The sequence below is a fragment of the Mirounga leonina genome, unplaced genomic scaffold, assembly GCF_011800145.1.
Source record: "Mirounga leonina isolate KUSES-001 unplaced genomic scaffold, KU_Mleo_1.0 Mir_176, whole genome shotgun sequence".
In the NCBI taxonomy this organism is placed as follows: Eukaryota; Metazoa; Chordata; class Mammalia; order Carnivora; family Phocidae; genus Mirounga; species Mirounga leonina.
The window spans coordinates 10,388,476-10,396,139 of record NW_023270454.1 but is presented as its reverse complement, the minus strand read 5'-3'; positions in this window follow the sequence as shown (position 1 = coordinate 10,396,139).

Sequence of the window (7,664 nt, the reverse complement as noted above, 5' to 3'; positions counted from 1 at the left end):
AAAAGAAAAAAGAAAAAAAGACAGTTAAAAAAAATTAACTTTGAAAGACTAAAGAATCATGGTAAAAAAGCCATGAATTCTATGTGCAGTAGTCCCCTAGCGCTGGAGTTCTGCCGTTCTCATTGATCGGTAAACTTGGTCTTGGCTGGCTGTTCTCGCTGATCTTCTCGGGAGGGGCCTGTTGCCGTGGTTCCCAAATGTCTCTGCCGGAGTTGGAATTGCCCTGCCCTTGCCCCCTCCCGGCTAAGTAATCTGCTCGGGTTTGCTCTCCAGGGCTTTTGTTCCCTGCGAGCTTTCCATACAGCTTTGGAGGCAGAGAGTGAAAATGGTGGCCTCCCAATCTCTGCCCCGGAGGAGCCGAGAACTCGGGGCCCCGCTTCTCAGTGAGCCCCCAGAGAAAAGCCATCAGTCACTCCCGTCTCCCCGGTCTCCAGCTGCATTCCGTGCTCACCCGGCCTGTGACCGTGCATTTCTATCTCTGGCACCCGACCGGGCGTGCAGTCTCCAAACCCAGCAGATCCCTGCGGTGCACTCCCGCGCGGCTCCTCCCAGGGGAGGAAGGTGAGTCTCCCTGGATCTGCCGCTTGTTGGGTCCCTGCTGGAGGAGCAGGGGCCCGACTGTGCCGCGGATCACGGTTTATGGCCACCCCGAGCTGGGAGCCCGCGCCTGGGCTCCGCCTCTACAGCCGGCTTCCCTGCTCCGTTACCTGGGAGCTCTGCCGCACTCAGGCACCCCCGGTCTCTCTGTGACCCTGAGGGTCCTGAGACCCCACTGTCTCAGTAAGGGTTCCACCCCCCGCTTAGCCACCAGAGTGACGTCCCTCGGCGGAGCAGACTTCTAAAAGTTCCGATTTTGTGCTCCGCGGCTCTATCACTTGCCAGAAGCGGCCGACGGAGGCCCCTCCCCCACCGTCTATCCTCCCGAATATCGCCTCGGATTCACTTCTCCGCACGTCCTACTTTCCAGAAAGTGGTCGCTTTTCTGATGAGAGAGTTGTTGCTCTTCTTTTCTTTGATCTCCTGTTGAGTTTGTAGGTGTTCAGAATGGTCTGATCCCTATCCAGCTGAATTCCTGAGAGGAGATGAAATACAGGTCTCCTACTCCTCTGCCATCTTGCTCTGCCCCCTCAAATATGGATTTTAATATCTCCTTTACTTCTGGGACTTCAGTTGCTTTTATGGTAGGCCACTCAATATTGTCTCACAGGTTGTTGCTTCTCTATTTTCAGTAATTTTTCTCTCTGCTTTTCATTGTGGATAGTTTGTCTCTTGTTCACTAATATTTTCTTCTGTAATACCTAATCTGATGTTAATCTTAGCTAGTATATTTTTTATTCCAAATTTTGTATATTTCACCTTTAAAATTTTGATTTGAGTCTTTTTAGATCTTTTATTTCTCTCCCCACCATAGTTTTGTTTTCCCTTATCTTCTTGAACATATGTAATATATTTAAAATTGCTCTTTTAATATCCTTATCTGCTAGCTCCATTATCATTTCTGTTTCTATTTCAATTGTTGGTTGTTTTTATCCTGGTTATGAGTTGTACTTTTTTTATGAGGCAGTATTCTTCTGGGGACAATACCTGATGCCCCATGTATTAAGAGATCTTAACACCTTGGCCAGTGGGAACAGGAACTCTTTCTGGCCCCGTGTGAACTCAGATTATTCCTCCTACTTTTTTCCAGATTTTTTCCCCACACAGCCTTAGTATTTTTTCACATATATGTGCAGATGAGTACTCGGCCAAAGATCAAGGAGACCTTTCTGCAAATCTTTGAGGCTCTTCCTCTGTGCAGTCTCTTCTTCTTTGCTTTGTCCTCCCTGAGCTCAGAACATTGTCTCCTTGACACAGCAAAACCCCTGGTCTTTGTTTCAGTTTCTCTTCCCTGTGCTATGGTCTGGAAGCTTTCTCCAGACAGTGAGCAGGGGAACTTACTGAGTTCACCTTGTTTATTTATCTTTTCTGGGATTATTGTTCCACACTGTCTATGTACAGTGTCTGAAAACTTTTGTTTTATAGGTTTCATCTAGTTTTGTAGTGGTTTAAGGTGGGAAGATAAATCTAATCCCTGTTTCTCCATCATGGGGAGAAGTGGAAGTTTCTGTACTTTAAAGTTTACTTTCTTACACATTATATTGTTTGGTTTAGATACAGCCAGCCTCATTTCATTTGAGCCCTACATCTTGTGGAGAACTAGCAATGAATGGGTCTTCTTGAGAGAGCCTTGGGCTGAATCATTTTACCCATTCTGCCACTCACTAGCTGTCATTTAATGTCTGAACCTTACCTGCTCATCTACAAAACTAGGGTATTAATAATATGTTTTCCTGGGGTGCCTGGGTGGCTCAGTCATTAGGCGTCTGCCTTCTGCTCAGGTCATGATCCCAGCGTCCTGGGATCAAGCCCCACATTGGGCTCCCTGCTCAGCAGGAAGCCTGCTTCTCCCTCTCCAGCTCCCCCATGCTTGTGTTCCCTCTCTCTCTATCTCTCTCTATCAAATAAATAAATAAAGTCTTTAAAAAAAGTAATATGTGTTCCTTGCTTTCCTTGTATGATGTTTGGAAATGAAATGGGACGTGATCTGTAATAGCACTTTAAATTATTTTTTAAAATAAACAGCTAAAAATAAATAGGTAAAATATCTGTTTCTATAAGTAAACAAGAATGTTATTAGTTGTGCTCCAAACATTATGTTGACTAGATACAGTGTTGAAGTGAGAGGATGATGACAGTTAAAAACCCAGCTGAAGAAGACCTTGGAAACCATTTTCCCTATCTGTACTCCAATTCTGCCAAATAGCCCAACCACCGCTTCCAATAAAACTGTAAAAATTTCAGTTCCAAATGTGGATCTAAAACTCATTAGGCTTTTTTCAAATGCAATTTCAATATCCAGACCCAGTCCCATCCTTTAAATTGTTTTATGGCCCTAATACACCTTATACCTCAGCATTCTCCATCTTAAAAATGAAATTATTGTTACCATATTTCTATTATTTTCTTTGGGGAAACTTTGAAAAACCTTTTAAAGGAATGGCATTGTATAATGTATGTGGGCAGAAGACATGAAGAAGAGGGTGACATACTTCTTTGCCTTGACTTTGACCTTGGGGTGGGAAGGAGTGTTGTTATGAGTTAGTTATTTGAGTTTTAAATTTATGGTGTTGTTACCACCATCATCTCACACATACACACATCCCGTGTTGGTTTCAAAGCATGCCACAATTCTTTGACATTTCCCATATTGAGACTTGGGGATCTATGTTCCCTCCCCTTAAATCTGGCCAGGCTTGTGTCTGCTTTGACCAATAGAGTATTGGTTAAAGATAATGCCATGTGACTTCTGGGCCAAAGTCAAAAAATACCATGCACCTTGTTTGTGGGAACTCTCATTCTTGGAGCCGAGTTAACATTTAAGAAGTCCATTTACTCAGAGGCCACCATGCTAAAAGGAAGCCAATACAATGTGGGAAATTCATGAATAGGCACTCTGGTTAACAGTCTCAGCTTAACCCAGCCTTTGAGTGACCCCAGCCCTGGTGCCGGACACATGGCTGAAGAAACTTCCAGATAGTTCCAGCTCCTGACCATTCAAGTTACTTTCAGTTATTCGTGTCTTTCCAGCTGAGACCTCAAACATTATGAAGCAGACACCCTCATTGTACACTATCCAAATTCCTGACCCACAGAGTTGCCTAGCATGATGGGGTGGTTAATCACAGAGCAGTAGAAAGCTGGATCGCATCCTTTCCTAGATCACTGTCACATGCTAGTGGAAATGCAGGGCAAATCATTCAAGGACCCATTTAGAGAGGTAGTCTGAGTGGATATGAGGGGTGTGTTTCCCAGTGAAGTCTTCATAAAGGGACATCTAAGACTGCTTAGATGTCCCATATGAATATAAATCCAGGGGCTGTTGAATGCAGTCTGTTCACATGAGTTGTTAGGGTCAACTCACTTCAGTGCTTGTGGGAAGTGAGCCTTCTTGTTTGCCCAACTAGCCACCCACCCACTGCACATTGTTCCCACTGCCTTCCTTCCCTGCCTTCCTCCCTCCCTCCCTCCCTCCCTTCCTCTTTCCTTCTATCTTTTCCCTTTCACTGAGTGCCCTTTATGTGCAACACATTATTTTAGGTTCTGGAGTGTCAAAGATAACTGTGTATTAACAGAGTCCTTTATCGTCTATATCTTGATGCTTTGACATCAGGGGCCTTGCTGACTCTGGAAGAATTCCCCCTCCCAAGGCTAGCCAGTCCCTAGAGATAGTAAACAACTCAACTGCTAGTGCACTTTTCAAATACAAACCCACACCCACAACCATCTCCTTTATGGAGCTCTCGCACTCTGGGCCACTACCCACCTGCCTAAATCACCTCAAGGCCAGGTACCAGAAAACCACGGACAGCTCTTATACTCCAGACCCCACCCAAATTCTTCAGACTAGCCAATCCTAAGCCTGCTTACCCCTTCCTCACTTGGCCTTCCTAAGGAAACCACAGTGAAGGCTTTTGCCTACTTCCAATGTTTCCCCATATGTCCCCAAGAGTATAGAGTGCCCTCTTGGGAACTGTGAGTAACTAGCTTTCCAATGGCAGTTGTCTTCTGATCTGTTGGCTTTGCTATACCTCAAATTTTCTATTAATATACTGTATTTTAAGACAGAATGATACTCAATCCTCCCCTGAGGGAACTTACAATTTAGTGGTGGTAGGATGCCTTAAAATAGTAGGGCTAGTAAAATTCTGTTTCATGATCTGACCACTACTTATGCAGGTGTGTTCACCTTGTGAAATCCCAGCAGAGTCACCATCCGCACACTTCTCCATAGACATGTCATACTTTATTAAAAACCAAAACATAAATAATGGTAAGTTGAAACCCATCCATGAAGATAATCTCATAAGCTAAACAAACAAGATGTATCCTTAGCTTCTCACAGAATTGTTGGCTGATGACTGAGTTCTCCACAACAAGATCTCTATCAGTATCACCTCACAACGTCAGTCATGATCCTGCCACTATTTACCCAGAAATCAGACTCGTGTACAGATAGCCCAAGAAAAGACTCATTCCCATTTCTTCCTATTTCCATTGTGTATTATTTAAAAATGACTTCTAGTCAGTTTCCCTTCTTCCTCTTAGGCATTTGGAAAGAATAGGCAATAGGATAAAGAAATAGAAACATACCCCCTTGAACCAACTGTTAGTTTTTCTTATAATTTGTTGGCTTTTCCATCTGAAGTCTGAAAGTCTAGCTTCTGACTAATTAAATAGAGATCATTTCAGTGCAGCAATCTTACATACATACTCCCTTACAGAAGAAAAACTGGTCATTGTTCAGAGTGGAGTAGGAGAAAATTAGTGTAGAAAAGGTGTGTCCTTGGCTTGGAACTCTCCCAGCCGTCAGTGCTAGGGGAGAAGCAAACACAAATCCCAGAATGTGCACTGGCTTCTCTCTGCCTTGCCCTGGAGAGTGCACACAACACGGGCAAGCCCTTCATTTCACTGGGCCTCCCGTGACTCTCCACCCTGTGCATTGGTTAGGTAACTGGCTCGGATGTGTTCAGCCAGTAGTAGCCAATGGGACTGGACTTACGTCTTCTGGCTCCAAGTCAGGGTTCTTCCCACCATTTGTTGGCAGACACTATTAACCAGACATGAGCACTTTTATGTAGAGGGGGGTTTCTGTTGTGCATGGGAAGTCTGACCTGGGCCATCGCAAGAAAACTTGGGCTTCTGTACCCCAGTGTTTTGTTAGTATTAAGTCCTTCTTACAAAGGGGTTTTGATATTGGCAAGAGGTCTACACTGCCCACATTCAGGAACAATGCAGTTTGGAAACCCTAGTCCGCTTCCCCTAGTGCCCCGTGGAAAAGCAATTAAACCTCAGACACAGTGAAGCTCTGTCGGGGTTTCCTTGTGCTCTGCCTACTTCCAGGCCACTCAGGTAAGCCTACAGGTACATCTTAAATCCATGCTGTGTGATTTAATCCCACCTACCCAAATGATTCTAAATTAGGGACCTTGATGAATTTCTCCTAAATGACTATGAAGAGATTCCTCTGGGTTAGAAAAGGGCAACTCTGAGTACAGCTGCTTAGAGGGAAGTCAGGGTTTCTTGTTGCTGGACCAGGCGTGAGGAGTGGGGGGAGAGGGAGCCGGCAGGCCTGGGCAGGTTTCTTGGCTCTCCAGCATGCACCTCACCCATGGCCAACAGGGTTTGCTCGTTTGCTTTTCACATTTCCTTGAACTTCAAACGCCCTTTGGATGAGGAAAGCTCCGGTGGAACTTGGAGGGACCAGACTAGAGAGAGCACAAGGACAGCGGGAGACACAGCAGCAGGTTAGAAGCCCTTCTTTTGGGCCTGGGGCTCTGCTGAGGGTGGGAAGCAGGGAGCTGACCCCGGGGAGCCCTGCAACCAGGGAACAAAGGCACGAAGGCAAGGGATGTGTGTTCACGTCTCTGCTCTGCCCCTTGCAAGCTGCAGTCTCTCCTGTGTCATCGGGGAAAGGGCTTAATGACACCACTCAGGCTGCCTGCTTCCAAGAGGAATTGTACAATTGTGTAGAGGCCCAGATGAGTTAGCCAATGACCTTTACAAAGACTGTCTGTCAATCAAGTACATAAATTAGCGTGAGCAAAGATGATGGTGGTGATGATGATTTCAGCCTCTTGCCTGGTGTGAGGGATGAAACGTACCAGCAAACACACATGTAAAACCATTGCAGAGATGAAAGCTGGTGGCTGGGGTTCCACCAGTGCAGGGCTCTGCTTGGTCCAGATGCTGAGCTCTGGTGCGGGAGCTCCCCGTCAGAGCAGGGATTGGGTGCCTGACCCCCCTCCTTCCCCTTCTCCTAGAGTCACCAGAATTCTTAGGTTTGGAATTGAATAAGGAAAACTCCTGCTCCTTGAGGGGGAGCGTTTTGAAGGCCTGACCCTATTAATTTTATTTAGGATGTCATCCATTCATTGTAACATTTCACAGTTCTTTATAGGAGGTGATTTCACAACTACTGTATCTGTCATCCTGGTTTTGTCCCCATTTTACAGATGAAGAAACCAAGGCTGAGATCAAGTAAATGACACCGCTAGTAAGTTGCAGCAATTTACACTCGGGCTTTCAGACTTCAAGTCCTGTGTTCTTGAAAACACATGTTCAACTACAGAGTTAAAGAAAGACCTGAGAGGGAGCAGAGAAAGAGGGGGAAAGTGGGGAGGAGAGGAGAAAGAAGGGGAAGGAAGGAGGGAGGGAAGCAGGGAAATAGGGAAGGAGGAAAGGAAAAAGAAAAGGAAGGAAAAAAAGCAAAAGTCATTTGAGGGAGCAGAGAGTGCAGTTCTCGCAATATACACGGGAAAGTAAGGCTCGCTTGCGTCTGTGTTGAGACAGGTCTGCTGCGTGGTACTTGAGCGGTGTCCACTGTGTCCCTGAGGCATCACACACAGACCGCTGCTCGGACTCTGCACTTCGGGATCTGCCGGAACCCCCATCCCATCCCGCTGCGGACCCCACTCCATTGCCCCTACTCGAGACTTCTTGGTTCCATTGCTTGCGGATTTACCGCGGGGAACCTCGACCGACGACTGGCTGCAGTCCTGGGCCCAGCGCGGTTCCAAGCAAGTGTTGCGCAGTGAGGGGGTGGGGGGGGAGGGGAATCGCCAGCG